This window comes from Caretta caretta, chromosome 6 (assembly GCF_965140235.1).
Source record: "Caretta caretta isolate rCarCar2 chromosome 6, rCarCar1.hap1, whole genome shotgun sequence".
NCBI lineage: Eukaryota > Metazoa > Chordata > Testudines > Cheloniidae > Caretta > Caretta caretta.
The window spans coordinates 56,300,304-56,320,851 of record NC_134211.1 but is presented as its reverse complement, the minus strand read 5'-3'; the positions used below and the strand labels follow the sequence as shown (position 1 = coordinate 56,320,851).

The 20,548-nt window shown below is 46.5% G+C and overlaps 1 protein-coding gene across 8 annotated transcripts in view; it reads right to left on the bottom strand.

The window, feature by feature from the left end:
• The window catches only part of TSPAN18 (tetraspanin 18), a 178,311-nt gene that overhangs the window by 138,088 nt on the left and 19,675 nt on the right, over positions 1-20,548 (bottom strand). For 4 of the 8 annotated variants that reach the window (XM_048853420.2, XM_075129542.1, XM_048853415.2 and 1 more), the window contains exon 2: positions 12,040-12,147. The exons of 3 other annotated variants lie outside the window; for them this stretch is intronic. The gene's annotated coding sequence lies outside the window, so the exon portion shown is untranslated. Of the gene's footprint in view, positions 1-12,039; positions 12,148-13,052; positions 13,073-20,548 lie in introns of those variants that run through there. One more of the 8 variants, XM_075129541.1, reaches the window with a different exon arrangement.

Sequence of the window (20,548 nt, the reverse complement as noted above, 5' to 3'; positions counted from 1 at the left end):
ATGCGTGGAAGTAAAGCAGGGGGCGAGCGGAGAGGCAGAGGTGGTCTGTGAACCAATATTGGTCAGTATGGCCATCACTCGGTCCCGGGGAATCGTGCACAGGACTTACAGGAGCAGAGGAATGGGCGGAAAGGCATAGTGGAAGTCACCAGTCCAGAGGAGAAGAGCATCACCCTGTGAGTCAGCCCCTACAACCTGCCTGGAGCAATAAAGGGGCAGTTTGTGGTTCTCGCTGGTCACAAACAGGTTCCAGTGTGGGGTGCCCCACCTGAGGAAAACAGAGTGTAGGGTGGGATTGTGCAGTTCCCACTCGTAATTCACGTAGAAGGACCCGTTGAGCATGTCTGCAAGAAAGTTGTGGGCAACCGGGAGATATGCAGCCTAGAGCATGACACTGTGCTTGATACACCTGTTCCGGAGGTGCACAGCCTCCACACACAGGGAGGGAGCCTTGGTGCCACCTTGCTTGGGATCCAGACTGCAAGACAGGGCAAGAAGGAGTGGTCTGATTCAGAGATGCCCTTGGACTTAGAGGATGGATTCGGCCATTGGGGAACTAACAGTTTGAGGAGGAAGGCGCATCTCTCTCTGAGAAGAGCAGTAGAGGTTCATCCATTGGAGAAAATAGGACCGAGGTGTCTGGGGGACTTGAAGGTAATGGGGAACTTGGGTAAGGCAGCAGCAGCTCCACAGTGGGCAGCAGCAGTTCCAGCTGGCCGAGCATGCGGAGGACCACCCATGGCAGACCAGAGGTGCCCAGCAGCATTGATGGTGTTGGCGGCAAAAGCGGTCAGCATGGCAGGGCAGATTGTGATGGTGCTTCTCCTTGTGCTCCGTCCAGGACTTCTTGGGAGCTGGAGCAGCTGGGTCGATGCCTGACTTCTTACTCTCCCTGACGTGGCTCAGGGAAGCAATTCTGTGTTTAGTGGCAGTCCCAGCCTGGGACCTACCCTTATGCCCATAGTGGGATTTGTCAGACTGTGGAGGTACCGACGGATCCAGTGCTCGGGAAGAAGAATCATAGAATATCAGGGTTGGAAGGGACCTCAGGAGGTCATCTAGTCCAACCCCCTGCTCAAAGCAGGACCAATCCCCAACTAAATCATCCCAGCCAGAGCTCTGTCAAGCCTGACCTTAAAAACCTCTAAGGAAGGAGATTCTACCACCTCCCTAGGTAACGCATTCCAGTGTTTCACCACCCTTCTAGTGAAATAGTTTTCCCTAATATCCAACCTATACCTCCCCCACTGCAACTTGAGACCATTACTCCTTGTCCTGTCCTCTTCTACCACTGAGAATAGTCTAGAACCCTCGTCTTTGGAACCACCTCTCAGGTAGTTGAAAGCAGCTATCAAATCCCCCCTCATTCTTCTCTTCCGCAGACTAAACAATCCCAGTTCCCTCAGCCTCTCCTCATAAGTCATGTGTTCCAGTCCCCTAATCATTTTTGTTGCCCTTCGCTGGACTCTCTCCAATTTATCCACATCCTTCTTGTAGTGCGGGACCCAAAACTGGACACAGTACTCCAGATGAGGCCTCACCAATGTCGAATAGAGGGGAACGATCACGTCCCTCGATCTGCTGGCTATGCCCCTACTTATACATCCCAAAATGCCATTGGCCTTCTTGGCAACAAGGGCACACTGTTGACTCATATCCAGCTTCTCGTCCACTGTCACCCCTAGGTCCTTTTCCACAGAACTGCTGCCTAGCCATTCGGTCCCTAGTCTGTAGCAGTGCATTGGGTTCTTCCATCCTAAGTGCAGGACCCTGCACTTATCCTTATTGAACCTCATCAGATTTCTTTTGGCCCAATCCTCCAATTTGTCTAGGTCCCTCTGTATCCTATCCCTGCCCTCCAGCGTATCTACCACTCCTCCTAGTTTAGGATCATCCGCAAATTTGCTGAGAGTGCAATCCACACCATCCTCCAGATCATTTATGAAGATATTGAACAAAACCGGCCCCAGGACCGACCCCTGGGGCACTCCACTTGACACCGGCTGCCAACTAGACATGGAGCCATTGATCACTACCCGTTGAGCCCGACTATCTAGCCAACTTTCTACCCACCTTATAGTGCATTCATCCAGCCCATACTTCTTTAACTTGCTGACAAGAATACTGTGGGAGACCGTGTCAAAAGCTTTGCTAAAGTCAAGAAACAATACATCCACTGCTTTCCCTTCATCCACAGAACCAGTAATCTCATCATAGAAGGCGATTAGATTAGTCAGGCATGACCTTCCCTTGGTGAATCCATGCTGACTGTTCCTGATCACTTTCCTCTCGTGTAAGTGCTTCAGGATTGATTCCTTGAGGACCTGCTCCATGACTTTTCCGGGGACTGAGGTGAGACTGACTGGCCTGTAGTTCCCAGGATCCTCCTCCTTCCCTTTTTTAGAGATTGGCACTACATTAGCCTTTTTCCAGTCATCCGGGACTTCCCCCGTTCGCCATGAGTTTTCAAAGATAATGGCCAATGGCTCTGCAATCACAGCCGCCAATTCCTTTAGCACTCTCGGATGCAACTCGTCCGGCCCCATGGACTTGTGCACGTCCAGCTTTTCTAAATAGTCCCTAACCACCTCTTTCTCCACAGAGGGCTGGCCATCTACTCCCCATGCTGTGATGCCCAGCGCAGCAATCTGGGAGCTGACCTTGTTCGTGACAGATGGACACTCACTGGTAGGGACGAGCACCATTCCAGCTCTTCCAACAGTCCTGGATCCAACTGCGCACAGCCTCTCCCATTAGGAATTTACAGAGATGAAGTTCCCTGGCTTCCCACATTTGGGGCGTGAACAAACGGCAAATGATTCAGCAGGCAACAAAGTGGCTTTGCCAAGGCAGTACAGGCACGGTTGGCACTCATCGCTCATAGAGGAGGAGCGTGGGCATGAAGCACAGGTTTTGAAGTCAACTTGCCAGGGCATAATCCCCGAGTGGGGGAAGAATTCTGAAAGGAACCCTAACTACAATATTAATACACTATGAAAACAAGAAAAATACTATCTACAACTACATACGCAAAGGAAGAATGAACAACCAACTTTCCTAGAGAGGCTAAGAAGGCAGCGGAAGAGGGGTTCTCTGGCCATGCAACAGAAAGAGGAAACTGGAGTGGCGTCGACCCGCACAGCCTCAGCTGCAGACACGAGGACAATGCACGACGCACGTGCGGATCAACAGACATGGCTACAGCATGGTTCCAGCTCTGGCGCATGGTGCGCATGTGCATCCATGTTTGGGATCCATATAGGGACCATCACTCAAAGAAGAATTGTACTTTCAAGCTTTTAAGAGGCAGTTATATAAAACAGAAGCATGTGTGAGAGATTGTGTTCACATGCACTACACAAACTATGGACAGGACTTTCAAAAGCACTCAGAATTCACCCCGCTCTGTTCTCATTGAAGTCATGGTTATTTTCCACTATATGAGCAGAGTTAGACCAATGCTAATTACTTTTGAAATTCCCCCTCTATGTGCACTGGGTGCGTGGCAATTACTTTTTTTCTGCACCATTTTAATGGCCTAATCCAAAGCTCACGGACTTCAAATATGCTTTGGATCAGGCCCTAAAAGAGTAGCAGGAAGCTAAACTGAAGCACAGCTTTCACATTTGCACATAGAAAATGAAAAGCAAAGTGACAAGTAGAGTTAATTATAAAAAAGCCTTCTGTGTATCAGTAGGGAAGAAAATTGACAAACTGAGAGCTTACAAAGAGCGGACAAGCTCTTTAAATTTAAATTTTAGTTGGCTCATTCGACTCTGACTCCCAAATCAATTTTGTTCAAAACTCCAGAGATTACAGGGCTTGCTGTTAATTCTCCAGCAAAATAAGGAACATGACTGAACCAATTAGGGATGTGGCAAAACCATCCCCGCACCCTTGCATTCCGCTCTTCTATCTTATCTTTCTGCCTCCTGCTGTCTCCCTCTACTGAGGTGCATTTGAAGGTTGTGTCTTGTCTACCACACGCTGAAGCAAACTCAAGCACTGTCTAACAGAGATGTTTTCTGAAGCACTTTTGAGGGGGGAAATGCCTCCTCCCCCAAGTGTAGTTTAAACAGATGTGGCATTTCTAAGAAGCCCTCAACTGATGGCCTTTGAAGTCTAAAAGAAATCTCAGCTTTGAGAGCTACATTTCCTACCTAAAAAATCTCCAGGGAGTTTTGATAGAAATAAAAAGCAAACCCTCTAGATCCCTATCTCATGCTATTTATGAGATTTTTTTTAATTAGAGAGGCGGCTGCAACAAACTTTCACAGACGAGTTCTCACACAGAGAGTTCACTTAGTGAGATCATTAACCTCAGCGCTAGGGGCTAGGATTCTTCGCTAGGCACAGACCTGCACAGAATGAGCCAGGCTTTTGCAAGCAGGAGACAGAATGTGAGAGTCACTGCAGAAGCAAATAGGGGATGAGGAAGATTTGAGAGAAGAGCTGGTACAGAGGGAGAAGGGGAAACCTAACTTGTCCATTATGTGTAAGCTTCACCCCTAGGCAGAGGAAAAGCATGAGGAGGCTTATGTGCCACTTACTACCCACTTATGGCCACAGTGGGGCTTAACTGGCACACAGGCTTTGTGCTGGGCCTCCATGGAGAGCTGATTTTCACCCTATATACAGCAGGTTGGAACGTGGTTTGCAGTTTTACACTGGACTCTCATTCCCAGGGTTATAAAAGGCATCACTGTTCAGCAAGGGGCATGACTCATGTCACAGAAATGCTAGTCAGAATTCAAACAATTTTTATTTAAAAATATGTGTGCCTTCTTCTCTGTTTCCCCTTCTGCCTGGAGCTGACTCCTTATCTCAGTGCCCAAGGTGCCAGCTTCCCTTCAACTTCAGCTCTTCTTTGGTTTGGGTTTTCTTTCTATTTACTCTCAGCCCCTTGGGGCAGGTCTTCTTTTGCACCACATCAAGCACCTGCTTGGTCCATAAATAGTAACAAAGTTGCCATTACCGCTGCCCTGGCAAGAAGTGCTTCATTTCCTAACTTTGCTACCTTTTAGGCAGCTGCTAGGAAGTTCTAGTTTCCCTTGAAAAGGCTTATTTCTCCCAAATATGGTAATAGGGCATGTCTGATGGAGGCAAGTTCAAAGACATGCCCGCTAATGAATTCCATAGAGCAATATAAATCTGTGAGGTTAGTATTTGGTGGGGGACAGTATTTCTGGTTTATTTTCAGCAAAGAGACTTCCCAATTTCCCCACCCAGTGAAGATCACTCATACACAGAGGCACTGAACAGGTTAAAGTTTCCTCTGTCTTGTCTTGGCTCCCTTTCCAGATTAGGGGAACAATGAAGTCTCGTACTTCGTGATATTGCTAATGCTTCCCGTGGGGATAGAGGCGCCTGCTGCAAAGAGGATTATGATTATGGCTTAGGCAGGGTGTGCAGTGTACTGCCTTAAGAGGCAGAGAGTTATCAGGAAAGAAACTGAGCTTCCCCCAAACTATACACCCAGGACTCCTGCCTGCTTTGGGTTTTGGCCAATGCCTCCACTTCAGTTCTCACACCCGCTTATCGGGAGTGATAAAGGAGCAGCCGACCGGGAAAAAATACAGGCAACTTGTATACATCCAACACCCACAACCAGATCTACTGGTTATAGATCATCCCACCACACTAATGTACATAAAGCACAAAACTGGTCAGAGCACAGTATAGCACAGCCTCCTGTTTGTACAGTGACTTCGTAGTCATGTCTACACTAGGGAAATTTTGAAAAATTTTCCCACTGCTGTGGGCCTGTAATTAGGTGGATCACCCCTGAAGGCCTGGAGTGCTGGGGCTAGCCACCCCCGATTACAAAATGAGCCACACCTGGGAGAGATCAGGGTGACTGTCCTGTAAAGAGCAGCAGGAGGCTACAATGAAAGAGGGACTGCTCAGGGATCCTAGACTGCTAGGAATGAGTAGGCTCTAGCAGAGAGTCCCGGGAGTCAGGACTGAGACTCAAGACAGCTAGGGTCTGGGAGTGGCTGCCAAAGAAGAAAAGGCCCCAGGCAGGAAGGCCTGGGAGGAAGGAGGAAGAGAAATCTTTGTTTTGTGTGGATTTTTGGATAGACTTGAAAACTTTATTTTGAATATTTGTTAATTTAGTAAAGCACAACCTGAGAAGGGGTGGGAATAGACAAATGTGGGGTTTGAGTTTATTGAACAGTCCAAAGGAGAAACTGAGGCAGGCTGCCTGCAGTATGGCCACCAAGGAGCACACAGGAGGTGGTTGGCCCAGTTACAGAGCCTCAGTGTAGACAAGGCTGCTGGCACTTTAAATACTGTGTCAGTTAGACCAGTTCTGAGCAGAAATTGACGTCATGCTTCTTGAGATGCTGATGGCCTATCTACATGGTACATGGAGCTGAATCAGGGTAGCAATGGTGGGAAATTTTCAGTGTCCCCCATCTAATGCAGGGGTGGGGACACACACAAGAAGGTGTAGCATTAGATAGCAGGTTTCAAAAACATGCCAATGTCTGCCACAAAGTGCTTTCCATGCAAGAAACACCTTGAGCATGAAAGAGTTCATAGAAAAATACATTTTAATGCCAATGGTTGGGCCAAGCCCTACCATCCTTGCCCACTGACTACATTGTGGGTTTGGTCTGAGTGAAGATGGTGGGGTTCAGCCCTTCATTAGTGTATGGAGTATGCCACTTTCCCCCTTGATGGATACCCACTACAGAGCCACATGGCTCATGGCCCTTTGCTGGGATGAGTCACATCTGGGGTGGAAACATTCCACTGCTACATGCATAAATTCTCTTGGTTGTAACATATACAATGTCTGCAAAGAATCATGGGCCCTTCCATAGTTATTTATAAAACCAATTAAGTCTAACATCTCAGATTCTGTTCAAAGGAGTTTAGATGCTCCCTGTCTTAGTCGTAGAGATACTGGTGATGTCTGAACCCCTTGGAGTTTCAGATGTGTAGAAATCATGGAACTCCACCAACCTCTCTATGACTCCAACTACACTAGGCCCCATTTCCAAGTGGTATTGTGTCATCACTCAGCCCTGGTCTACACTAGGACTTTAGGTTGAATTTAGCAGCGTTAAATCGATGTAAACCTGTACCCGTCCACATGATGAAGGCCTTTTTTTCGACTTAAAGGACTCTTAAAATCGATTTCCTGACTCAACCCCTGACAGGTGGATTAGCACGTAAATCGGCCTTGCCGGGTCGAATTCAGGGTACTGTAGACACAATTCGACGGTATTGGCCTCTGGGAGCTATCCCAGAGTGCTCCATTGTTACCGCTCTGGACAGCACTCTCAACTCAGATGCACTGGCCAGGTAGACAGGAAAAGAACCGCAAACTTTTGAATCTCATTTCCTGTTTGGCCAGCGTGGCAAGCTGCAGGTGACCATGCAGAGCTCATCAGCAGAGGTGACCATGATGGAGTCCCAGAATCACAAAAGAGCTCCAGCATGGACTGAACGGGAGGTACAGGATCTGATCGCTGTATGGGGAGAGGAATCCATGCTATCAGAACTCCGTTCCAGTTTTCAAAATGCCAAAACCTTTGTCAAAATCTCCCAGGGCATGAAGGACAGAGCCCATAACAGGGACCCGAAGCAGTGCCGTGTGAAACTTAAGGAGCTGAGGCAAGCCTACCAGAAAACCAGAGAGGCGAATGGCCACTCCGGGTCAGAGCCCCAAACATGCCGCTTCTATGATGAGCTGCATGCCATTTTAGGGGGTTCAGCCACCACTACCCCAACCATGTTGTTTGACTCCTTCAATGGATATGGAGGCAACATGGAAGCAGGTTTTGGGGACGAAGAAGATGAGGAGGAGGAGGAGGTTGTAGATAGCTCACAGCAAGCAAGCGGAGAAACTGGTTTTCCCGACAGCCAGGAGCTGTTTCTCACCCTGGACCTGGAGCCCCCGAACCCATCCAAGGCTGCCTCCTGGACCCGGCAGGCGGAGAAGGGACCTCCAGTGAGTGTACCTTTTAAAATACTATACATGGTTTAAAAGCAAGCATGTGAAAGGATTACTTTGCCCTGGCATTCGCTGCTCTCCTGGATGTACTCCCAAAGCCTTTGCAAAAGGTTTCTGGGGAGGGCAGCCTTATTGCGTCCTCCATGGTAGGACACTTTACCACTCCAGGCCAGTAACACGTATTCAGGAATCATTGTACAACAAAGCATTGCAGTGTATGTTTGCTGGCGTTCAAACAACATCCGTTCTTTATCTCTCTGTGTTATCCTCAGGAGAGTGAGATATCATTCATGGTCACCTGGTTGAAATAGGGTGCTTTTCTTCAGGGGACAGTCAGAGGAGCCCATTCCTGCTGGGCTGTTTGCCTGTGGCTGAACAGAAATGTTCCCCGCCGTTAGCCACGGGGAGGGGGGACGGTTGAGGGGGTAGCCACGCGGTGGGGGGAGGCAAAATGCAACCTTGTAACGAAAGCACATGTGCTATGTATGTAATGTTAACAGCAAGGTTTACCCTGAAAGAGTGTAGCCACTGTTTTATAAAATCTGTCTTTTTAAATACCACTGTCCCTTTTTTTTTCTCCACCAGCTGCATGTGTTTCAATGATCACATCTTGAGAAGGATCTTCTCCTTCCCAGAGGCTAGTGAAGATTAGAAAGAAAAAAAAAACGCACTCGTGATGAAATGTTCTCTGAGCTCATGCTGTCCTCCCACACTGACAGAGCACAGACGAATGCGTGGAGGCAAATAATGTCAGAGTGCAGGAAAGCACAAAATGACCGGGAGGAGAGGTGGCGGACTGAAGAGAGTAAGTGGTGGGCTGAAGCTCAAATGTGGCGGCAGCGTGATGAGAGGAGGCAGGATTCAATGCTGAAGCTGAAGCTTCAGCATTGAATATGCTCCAGCGCATGGTTGAGCTGCAGCAAAGGCAGCTGGAGCACAGACTGCCACTACAGCCCCTGTGTAACCAACCGCCCTCCTCCCCAAGTTCCATAGCCTCCTCACCCAGACGCCCAAGAATGCGGTCGGGGGGCCTCCGGCCAACCAGCCACTCCACCCCAGAGGATTGCCCAAAAAACAGAAGGCTGGCAGTCAATAAATTTTAAAGTTGTAAACTTTTAAAGTGCTGTGTGGCATTTTCCTTCCCTCCTCCACCACCCCTCCTGGGCTACCTTGGTAGTCATCCCTCTATTTGTGTGATGAATGAATAAAGAATGCATGAATGTGAAGCAACAATGACTTTATTGCCTCTGCAAGCGGTGATTGAAGGGAGGAGGGGAGGGTGGTTAGCTTACAGGGAAGTAGAGTGAACCAAGGGGCGGGGGGTTTCATCAAGGAGAAACAAACAGAACTTTCACACTGTAGCCTGTCCAGTCATGAAACTGGTTTTCAAAGCTTCTCTGATGCGTACCGCGCCCTCCTGTGCTCTTCTAACTGCCCTGGTGTCTGGCTGCACGTAACCAGCAGCCAGGCGATTTGCCTCAACCTCCCACCCCGCCATAAACGTCTCCCCCTTACTCTCACAGATATTGTGGAGCGCACAGCAAGCAGTAATAACAGTGGGAATATTGGTTTCGCTGAGGTCTAAGCGAGTCAGTAAACTGCGCCAGCGCGCATTTAAACATCCAAATGCACATTCTACCACCATTCTGCACTTGCTCAGTCTGTAGTTGAACAGCTCCTGACTACTGTCCTGGCTGCCTGTGTACGGCTTCATGAGCCATGGCATTAAGGGGTAGGCTGGGTCCCCAAGGATACATATAGGCATTTCAACGTCCCCAACAGTTAGTTTCTGGTCTGGGAATAAAGTCCCTTCCTGCAGTTTTTGAAACAGACCAGAGTTCCTGAAGATGCGAGTGTCATGTACCTTTCCCGGCCATCCCACGTTGATGTTGGTGAAACGTCCCTTGTGATCCACCAGAGCTTGCAGCACTATTGAAAAGTACCCCTTGCGGTTTATGTACTCGGCGGCTTGGTGCTCCAGTGCCAAGACAGGGATATGGGTTCCGTCTATGGCCCCACCACAGTTAGGGAATCCCATTGCAGCAAAGCCATCCACTATGACCTGCACATTTCCCAGGGTCACTACCCTTGATATCAGCAGATCTTTGATTGCGTTGGCTACTTGCATCACAGCAGCCCCCACAGTAGATTTGCCCACTCCAAATTGATTCCCAACTGACCGGTAGCTGTCTGGCGTTGCAAGCTTCCACAGGGCTATCACCACTCGCTTCTCAGCTGTGAGGGCTGCTCTCATCTTGGTATTCATGCACTTCAGGGTAGGGGAAAGCAAGTCACAAAGTTCCATGAAAGTGCCCTTACGCATGCGAAAGTTTCGCAGCCACTGGGAATCGTCCCAGACCTGCAACACTATGTGGTCCCACCAGTCTGTGCTTGTTTCCCGAGCCCAGAATTGGCGTTCCACAGCATGAACCTGCCCCATTAGCACCATGATGCATGCATTGGCAGGGCCCATGCTTTCAGAGAAATCGGTGTCCATGTCCTGATCACTCAAGTGACCGCGCTGACGTCGCCTCCTTGCCCGGTATTGCTCGGCCAGGTTCTAGTGCTGCATATACTACTGGATAATGCGTGTGGTGTTTAATGTGCTCCTAATTGCCAAAGTGAGCTGAGCAGCCTCCATGCTTGCCTTGGTATGGCGTCCGCACAGAAAAAAGGTGCGGAATGATTGTCTGCTGTTGCTCTGACGGAGGGAGGGGCGACTGATGACATGGCTTACAGGGTTGGCTTACAGGGAATTAAAATCAAGAAAGGGGGTGGCTTTACATCAAGGAGTATTTCAGGCAGGACTTCACGGAGGGTTCCAATAAGAAATGGTGTACCTACGTAATTGTTCTTATTGGAACAAGCAGGTTGGTCTGGCCTCCGATTGATACATGGCTAGATTTACCTCGCTGCACCTTCTCTGTGAGTGACTGCAGTGTGACCTAGAGGAGTGAGTCCCCTAGACGGGGGAGGGGAGGAAGCAAATGAGTACAAAACAACTCTGGTCTATTTCTTGTTTTGATCCACTCCATCTATCTTTTACATCTTTGGCTGGCAGCAGACAGTGCAGAAGGACTGCAAGCCATCCACATCTCATGGCTGCTTGGCAGAAGATGGTGCAGTAGGACTGCTAGCCATCCTCATCTCTTGCCTGCCTGGCAGAAGATGGTACAGTAGGACTGCTAGCAATCCGTATCGCCTGCCTGCTCACCATAAGATGGTTCAATAGGACTGACTGCAGGACTAAAGAGAATGACCTGGTCAAGTCACTTCTAATGTAGTCCCTGCACCCATGTCTGCCCAGGCGCTCCTGGCCGAAGTGGCCAGGAGCACCTCGGACATGACGATGACGGCTACCAGTCCTACTACACCGTCTGCTGCCACAAGGCAAGGAGTTGCTGCTGCTGTGTAGCAATGCAGTACCACATCTCCCAGCGCCCAGGAGACATATGGTGACAGTGAGCTGAACAGGCTCCATGCTTGCCGTGGTATGGCGTCTGCACAGGTAACTCAAGAAAAAAGGCGCGAAACGATTGTCTGCTGCTGTTTTCACGGAGGGAGGGAGGGAATGGGGGCATGACGATATGTACCCAGAACCACCCGCGACAATGTTTTAGCCCCATCAGGCATTGGCATCTCAACCCAGAATTCCAATGGGCAGCGGAGACTGCGGGAACTGTGGGATAGCTCCCTACAGTGCAACACTCCGGAAGTCGACACTTGCCTCGATACTGTGGAAGTGCTCCGCCGAGTTAATGCACTTAGAGCATTTTCTGTGGGGGGACACACACTCGAATATATAAAAACGATTTCTAAAAAACCGACTTCTATAAATTCGACCTGATTTCGTAGTGTAGACATATCCTCAGTCTGGTTCACAGAAACCTTTGCCAGCTTTAGCCCAGTCCTCTACCCATGACAAAAAATATCCTATCAGCTGAGAGAACAAACAAAACAACAGGTAACACAGAGAGGCTGTGCACCTATAAACTGGGCTGCATGACCCCTGCTGGGGCCTAAAGACTCTTAACCAAACAAGACCAGATCCTCTTACTTATCCCCAAACACACCTCCTTCTGCTGGTACAGTTTGCATAGATCTCTCTCTCCCTCCAGTCACTGCCAGGTGCCAAGTTCTTCCAGGTTTCTTCTCTATTCAGTTCTCCTAACCATTATACTCTGTGAAGGAGAAGAAAGTGAATAAAAGGAATGAAAAAATAAAGAATTAAATTAGCCTCCGATCTTTTTACAAGGCACTAAAATAGGATCTTTCCCATTATCCTGTTTTCAAACTAACAAACTTCCCAGGCGTGGGACTCATGGAGCTGCAGCTCTGTTGAATAGACCTGAATCCCATTTGTTTGGGCATTTCTGACACTTTCCCATTCCCCGTGAACAAAGAGTGGGAGAGAGAGACAGAAATAATGGATGAAATAAAGAGGCTGCTTTTCAAATCTTAATCAAGTCATCATATGAACTCTGAGCCTTGGGAAGTCAGAATTTCAATCTGTCTCTGTGCTTCAAATCCACAGAGAGAGCTGGCAGAGTAAACTTAAGTTATGCAGGGGATGTCAAACCTCAGAGAAGGCCTCATGCTTTATGGTAATAGGAGCCTAGGAGACGATGACAGTAAATGCTTTGAAGCATATCTGTTTTAAGAAGATTATTATGATGATTTGATAACAGGTTTTTGCATTAGCAGGCAAAGGGAGAGGGAAAGCAACCTTAGCAAGGAGAACAAACAAGGGAACGGATGCTGAAAGACAACAGAGGGAGAGATTCAGAATATTAGGGCATGAATTTAAATAAAATAAAAAAATATGGAATGGATTTAGTTCTACCCAAAGGTATACAGACAGCTCTGCAAACAAGTCCTCCGTTTATTCTCAGAGCTGTTATTGCAAGAACACAGGCAGGGCAAGCTTTCCCCACACCATTCCCTGGCAATGTGCCTCAGTTCTATTCAGGCTCTGTGGCTCATTTGTAATCCTTGGCTGAGCAGGGAAGGGAAGCAGCTGGAGGGTGGCAGCTAGGGTACCTTTGCTAGCTAGTGCGAGTTAGAGCAGCTCTCAGACGGTTCTAACCTGTACCAGGGCTGGGGAAGAGAATCAGGAAGCTGCAAGGAGCTATTGGTTCTCATCTTCTCCTCTTTTACCCCCTTCGTGCTGGTGTGGAGGGCAGGGAGCTATTCTTTGCCAGGTACTCTCCTAGGCTCAGGCCAGGTCAGTCAAGTTCCTCTGAAACAAGAGAAATTTAGACTGGACTTTCAGGCAAACCTCAGCCCAGCCGCCCTTTTTGCCGATGCAATTTTAAGCCTGCAAAATTATACTCACTTTTTCGCCCCACCCAATTAATTGCAGGTGCAAATCTTACTATTTAGATGGCTAAATATCTGAATGAAAATGCAAACCAGATACACAGATGTTAAGGGGAAGGACTGCAGTCTCAGTTAATTGCAAATGCAAAAACCGCAGGCACGCGCACACACCTTCAAAATTTGGGCCTTCGTGTTAATTGTGCTGTTTGGTTCTGGAAAGTGCATAGACCAAACCATCTCTCCCTATCACACAGTAACAACCAAGCCAGATGGGACTTGAACTGACAACACAGTCATGAAATGCTCCACAGATCCCATTACCAATCTCCTGAGCCACCTAAAGAGCTTTCAGGAACCTAAACTCTCTTTAAATTGAAGAGCACTCACTGCCCTGTGCAAACATTTTTCTCCATCTGTCTAAAAAGATTTCACTTTATCAACTTCCAGAATGTAATTTATACATTTATAAAACTGATCTAAGGTGCTAAGCTCTTAGGGAACAAAATGAGAAATATTACTGTCAAACGTCCATCAGACCTGAGAACCTAGGTGAATGTCACACAATATAGAAATTAAAAGGCTGCATTTGAGATAGCAATGGAAAGTGCATATACTGTATTTTAAAAGGCTCTGGTTAAAGCCCTCTCAGTATCAAAATTCAATTTCTTTCAGGTTTTGCAAACACAAACTGCCTTGAGTGAAATGCTGCCTGCCTGCCTGCAGCCCTAGAGGAGATTAGGTTATTACCAGCCAACTATGAGAAACTTAAATCCAGTATTAATCTCAATTCCCATTTAACCAAATCATTGTGCAGGGCAAGCCGACTGTATATGAATTCATCTGCACCCGCATCCTGCTGTATGCAGTGATCCATGTCACAAATGCCAAATGCTAAACCCCTCATATGTGCAAGAAATAAATCCTGGCCATGTTTGCTCGAACATCCCAGCAAGGGAGAGAGGGGGACGGCAAGGAGGCTGGGACCAAGTTGTAGCAGCGCAGTACGGGCATGGATGATTTGAAGGATGGAACACAAATGAGCAAGGTTCCAGGGGGGCTGGAACAATTTGTATAGTGGGGGTGCTGAGAGACATTTTGAACCAAACTGTAATCCCTGTATAGAATGGAAATCACTTCAAACCAGGGGGTGCTGTAGCACCGTAGTTCCAGTACCTATGCAAGGTTCCAGGCGAAAAAGCCTCTCCTAGTTCTTTCCTGTTAATTTCAGCCCTGTTTTGAAGGTAAGGAGCAGGATTAGGCTGACCAACAAGTACAATGACACATTACTCTCTCATCTGTCCCAATAACGCAGTAAGCAGGACTGCCAGTGTCAGATCCATCATTTCATTCCTGCTCAGGCAACGATTCCCTGGGACCAATGTCAAAGTGACTCCTGTCACCACCGTAGTTTTCACTTATACAGATCAGTATTTGAGGTGAGTGGGTGCTCAGGGGAGATATTGCTTTCATCTTCCCTCCTCTCCGACTGTCTGCCATAGGTAGTCTCTTCAGAACACTGCAAGCTCCCACAGTTGCCCCCAGGAACTGAGCACCACCTGTGATTCCTAGCACAGGAGTCCTGTGAGGGCAACAGTTACTAGGTAGAACACACTACTGAGTGCTCTGTGGGGGTTTTTAAAATAGAACCAAGGCCAGCCTCAGTCACTGCCTCTTCCAATAAATAGTTTGCCCATCATTTCACTTCAATAACCCACTGTGGCTGCCAAGACATGTTTAACTGCCTATAGGTGATATCTAAGATGCATAGAGGCACAAAGGGCTAAATTCATCCCCAGTGTAACCCCAGTAAAGTCACTAGCACTACACAGAAATGAACTGGAACCATTAGGTGAATTCTAGAGGGCCTGGCTAAGGTCTCTGTCAAGGAGAAGTACTCAAGGAACTGAAACTGGGGACAGATCACTCTTTGGTCTGAATTCAAATGGGGCAATTTGCAGTCCACATAAAACTCACCCTGGGAACCTTGCAATAGAATCACAGAACTTATTTTTCTTATGTACAGAATTCACTGCAGGTAAGAGGTGCTTCCATGAAGTCCTCTGGTCACCCCCAGGATATGTCAAGGGAAGCGTGTCAAATTCAGGCTTCCACCACAGAATATGCTGTCAATTTACTTACAGCTCTGAACTGGAGGGACACCCTCCCAACTGAGAAGAGATCAGTTTGCTAGGTCCATTCAGTCCCTGGTTTCTCCACGGAGACTGCCAATGAGGGAAGTTAGTGCCAGCCACGGGGGTGGATCTGTGAGATACGGACATCTGTCCAACAGTAGACAGGCTGAGACCTGCCAACTTCATTCTAAATCATGCAAGTCACAACACAAAATAAAAGAAGAGTTTTTGTCATGTATTTTATGGGGGGGAAGGGGAATTATCTATTATTTTGCTTCCCTGTCATGCCCCATTAACTTTGAAAAGGTGGAGACCAGCCACCCAGCCATAAAGCACCTTGCTACACTCAAACAGAAAGAGGGCAAGGGGGGGGGAGGGTATTTCAAACCTCCATTTCTCTCTCTCCTCCCCCTTAGAGATCATTCCTCCCTCCCCCCTGCCCAAGCTGTGCATAGTATCAGGTGCAACAATGTTCACCCAAGGGAGTACTGTGATAGGCTGGACACAGCTTGCAGTTTAGTATATCCTATAAAGGTAGCATAAGGTACAGGTTCCTCTATTTTGCCTTGTAGGTGCAGATTCATACACATGCACCAGGCTGACAGCTGCAGGATGCATGATCTGTAGTCCCTGACCAACAGCAATGGTGTGTTTCAAACATTCCATCCAAACAAAGAGAGGCTGGGATTTTCAAATTACCTATGCAATTAAAAATAACAGTAATGAAGCAGCCAGTAGCAGTCCCGTTCCACTCTGAATTGAGTCATCTCCCAAGGACAGCTCTTAATGAGGCTATCAGAGCAAGTCTATGCTCCATCTCAACACCTGCACTGCTCTCTCACAGGGAAATGCTGTGCCAGTCAGCCCATCTACTAATCACAGTTACTAGAACACTTATGCACATCTCCAACTCTCTCATCAGTTTAGTAATGATGCTTCCCAGGCCCACCTCAGAGCCCAGCTCCAAGACAAGGTTTCCTCAGAAATGTTTACATTTTTTCTTTTGTGTTTAATATTTGATCTCTGCAGAGATCAACTGGCCAGTTAACCACAGAAGTAGAGGGTGCAGTGTCATGTCCATATACTCATCCCTAAACCCTTCTTTCCCTTGCCCCACACACACTCTATAAACCTCCTCCTTCCTTAACCTACTCCCCCCCGCATATATTATATTACACACACACACACACACACACACACACACACAGCCAGAGTAGATTGCTATGTAGTTATTGAGGTTCAGGTATCTGAAAGGGAAATGGCATCGCAATCTAGGATATTGGGGTCACAACTGTTGCTTGTCCATGATAGGTTTGGTATTTATGTGTAGATGTGTATCATTTTCAAATCAAAGAAGACACCATATATGAAACAGAACATACCCCAAGCTTTTACAAAGCATCTCAACTGCAGATGTTCCCATGAAATGTGAAAATTTCAGAGGGAAATGGTTTATTATGAAAACGACAACCTTCCTCTGAAGTATCTAAATCCATCCATTGTTACCATCCTGCTAAGTGCAAGAATTAGAAAGTGTAACCCAAGGAAAACCGACTATAAATAAAAAAGTGAAATTTACTAGCCCAGTTTCACTGACACATTAAGTCTATTGGTTCCCCTCCATCTGGGCTAATAGTTTTTCATTGAAAATGTAATTAAATTCAATGATTTGCCCAAGGCCACACAGGAAATGAGTGTCAATAGTGCGAGTGGCTTTCATGAGTTTCTGATTCTCAGTCCTGTGCTCAAAGCATCCTGATCTTGTATCATTTAGAGCTTCCCCATCCCCCAATCCCAGACAAAGCAGGATTTATTCCTAAAGCCTGTTCTTCAGTGTCCTGTCCACTTCTGTTTTAAAATGTCCCAAATGAAACAGTATCTCCAACTTTTTTTTTTTTGGGGGGGGGGGGGGGGAGGAAATGAAGGCATAGAGGGGAAATAACTATTGTTCAATTTTTACAGAATCTCACTGATATTCAGTCGGTTTGTCTTTGCTTGGTTTCTTCCCATTGCTGACTGCTATACTACCCTGTGCTACCTAAAAATAATAATAATAAATAATAATCTTTGCTGCATTCCTCCTCCCACCAACCATCACCCCCATGCCTACACCAAAGTGGAGTGAACTAGCCGTCCTATTAGCCTGGCATAGAGTAGGGAGAAGAGTAGCACTGTAGCTAAAACCATGTTGCTGCTCTGAAGTGAGGAGTCACAAAGGAAGTTGGTATAAAGCTAACATTTAATGGCAAACTAGCTTTACAAAAAAAAAATGTCAAGTACAAAGTCTACTGAAACCTAAAAGTGAAAGACTTAATGGTGAATGTAACCCTGAGGGGCTTGGTGATTCTGAATTCACCATTCAATCCCTGCGGAGGGCTGAAATTGCCTGGTGAAGCATGATTAAAGGTATACACAGACAGATCCATTGTTCCAGCCGATTTCATGGAGGGTTAATGGAATGACACAATCTCAACGGCTTACTGTCACTCACAATTTCTGTTATTTATACTTCCAAAGTGATCCAAATATTTATCTGGCTCCAAACCACAATTTCACGGGATCTGTAAAGAGTTATACGGATGTGTCAAAAACAGAACCAAAACCCCAAAGAAACTGTCCAAAAGTTCCCTCCTGGGAGGCTAATTTTCTATATTTTAGTTGATGTCCATCCACTAGCATTTACATACATTACAGAGAGGATATGTTGCAGGGAGGTATGTTAGGGAGTGTCATTGGTTTCAGTAGATATTTATTCTGTTACTTGGTTTACCTTCTTGACAGAGATACTTTCACACCTCCAGAGCCACTGGGAACCAAACTCATTTGAGCAGGTTTTACGACAAAATGGGGGCTGCAAATGCTGGTCAGGAAATTACATACTTATGTGTAGCCATTTCAGACAATGGAGGTTTGGGGATGTGCAGAGGTCTGCTGTACGTTCAAGAAACTGGAGTGCTCACTCTATTATGGTTTAAGAGAGTGATGCCCAATCTTATTGCACAGGATGGTCATATAAACGTAAGCACAACCTTGTATGAGCCAAACAGATTCTTCATATTTTAATAAGATTTAAAGTCACCTGTATTGATTTATATTTTAAGTTCAGCTTGTTTCGTATATACTTAGATAGGTTGTTTCTATGTATGGTCTATTTACACACTTGTGTAAACTAAAATGAGACAAACATGATGACAAAACATTAATGAATCGGCCGTTAGTATAGTGTGTTGAAGCAGGCTTATGAAATGCTCTGGTGGGGCCTAGGTTGGGCACCCCGGTTTAAGAGAAGCTCTCCAACACATACAAGATGCTATTTTATATTAAAATGTGAATCAAAAGGCTTCCTATCTAGAGCTGAGCAAAATATCTACCTAAAAACTCAAACGCTCATAAACATGTTCAAGGTGTGATGCATTCACAACCCCTGGTCCACACTTGTTAGCTCAGCAGATACGAGTTAAATGGGTAAGCTTCCTCCCCTTGAAATGAACCAGCTGAAGGCATCAAAAATAAGAAGAGAGGATCCTGGAGCAGTGGCTGAGAGATTTCCCTCAGATGTCCAAATTCAAACTCACACCTCTCCACAGGTTTGATTGGAGATTAATCCAAATCTAACCCCTGTGAACCAAACAGCAGGGCTCAGTTCATAAACCGCATTGCAAACCAAACGTCGCAGAGTTCATACAGGTCAGGACAGCTCTGTTGTCCAGAAGGTCATGTCTATGTCATCATTAAGCCATAAAATTCTCTAAGCTGCTAACTTTGGGCCTGATTCTGCTCTCCCTTAAACTGATGTAATCAGGAGAAACTCCACTGAAGACAATAGAGTTGCACTGGTTTAAAACTGGTGCAAGTGGAGAATCTGTCTCAAGTGCTGTAAAACTTACTTTTTGGTAACTCACTGGACTATCTTTGTGCAATTAAACTAAGTCCCCCTCCCTCCCCCCACACACACACCCCTCTTACAAATATTCCTAATATTGAAAGGGTTAAATAAAAGTCTGCTGGACGTAAGACAGCAGAACCATAAGCATTTTGATAGCTTTCTACAACACGTATAACAAAAAGTCTTTAAAATTCATTGCACTGAGATTAATCCTCCAAGTACAGCATTTCCTCCTCAGCTTGAGGCAACCACCAAGTTTTCTGCTCTTTAATACCTTTATAAAAGGCTCCAAGAAACTGCCAGGCTGGAGGGCTCAAACTCACTCAGGAAAAACAGAGTCCCATGATTCCAGAAATGCATGGCACCTCCTGTCAGAAAGAACATGTGCAGCAGCTTGGATTTAATTAATAAACAACTACATGAAGATCTGATTAAACTCGTGTTGTTCTTCTCAGACACCAAGAAGCCCTCAGAGAGATTCTGGCATCTGTGCATCACTGCTCAAACTGCACATTCCCAGGAACTGATCTGCAGAGGTACAGAGCACATACAGCTCCCACTGACTTCAAAGGAAGTTGTGAGTGCTCAGCACTTCTGCAGCTTAATCCCTTCAGGCCTGATCCTGAGTCACAGGGAATTGTGGTTGCTCTGCACCTCACTGGATCAAAGCCTAATTTTTTAAAATATTTTTTAAAGAGCTTCAGTTCCTGTGGTTTATTTGCATTAGCAACCCAGCAACCCCTACTGTGGTGATGGGCGTGTTAAAATTACCTTTAATAAATCGTCATGCAACCTTACAGCAACAAACCAGCATGTGCCTCTGCATCCCCCACAAGCAAGCAGCTATGCCAGCATCACTGAGGGGGGAAGCATGAGTTTAGGAAGGGTTATGTCTGTTGTGAAACTTTGGTTAGGGTTCTATCCCTGCAATGGACATTGGTGAATGTTCTGAGAGCCATGCACTGATACTAGTGAAAGTTTAGATCAAAGACATCACCAATAGTCAAAATTTTCACCTTGAAAATGATGGTACAGCTTAAAAACCTCACTGAGGTCAATGGGACTTCTGCTTTCATGAAGATGGGAAGAGGACTGCAGGATTTGGCTTTTTATGTGTCTATAAGTTGGGAACCATTTCTGGAAACAGATTTTGATTCAATTGCTGTTAAAAATGAGGAGGGATGGTTCAGTGTTTCAGGCGATAGTGTAGGTCTTGGGAGACTCAGGTTAAATTCCCTTCTCTGC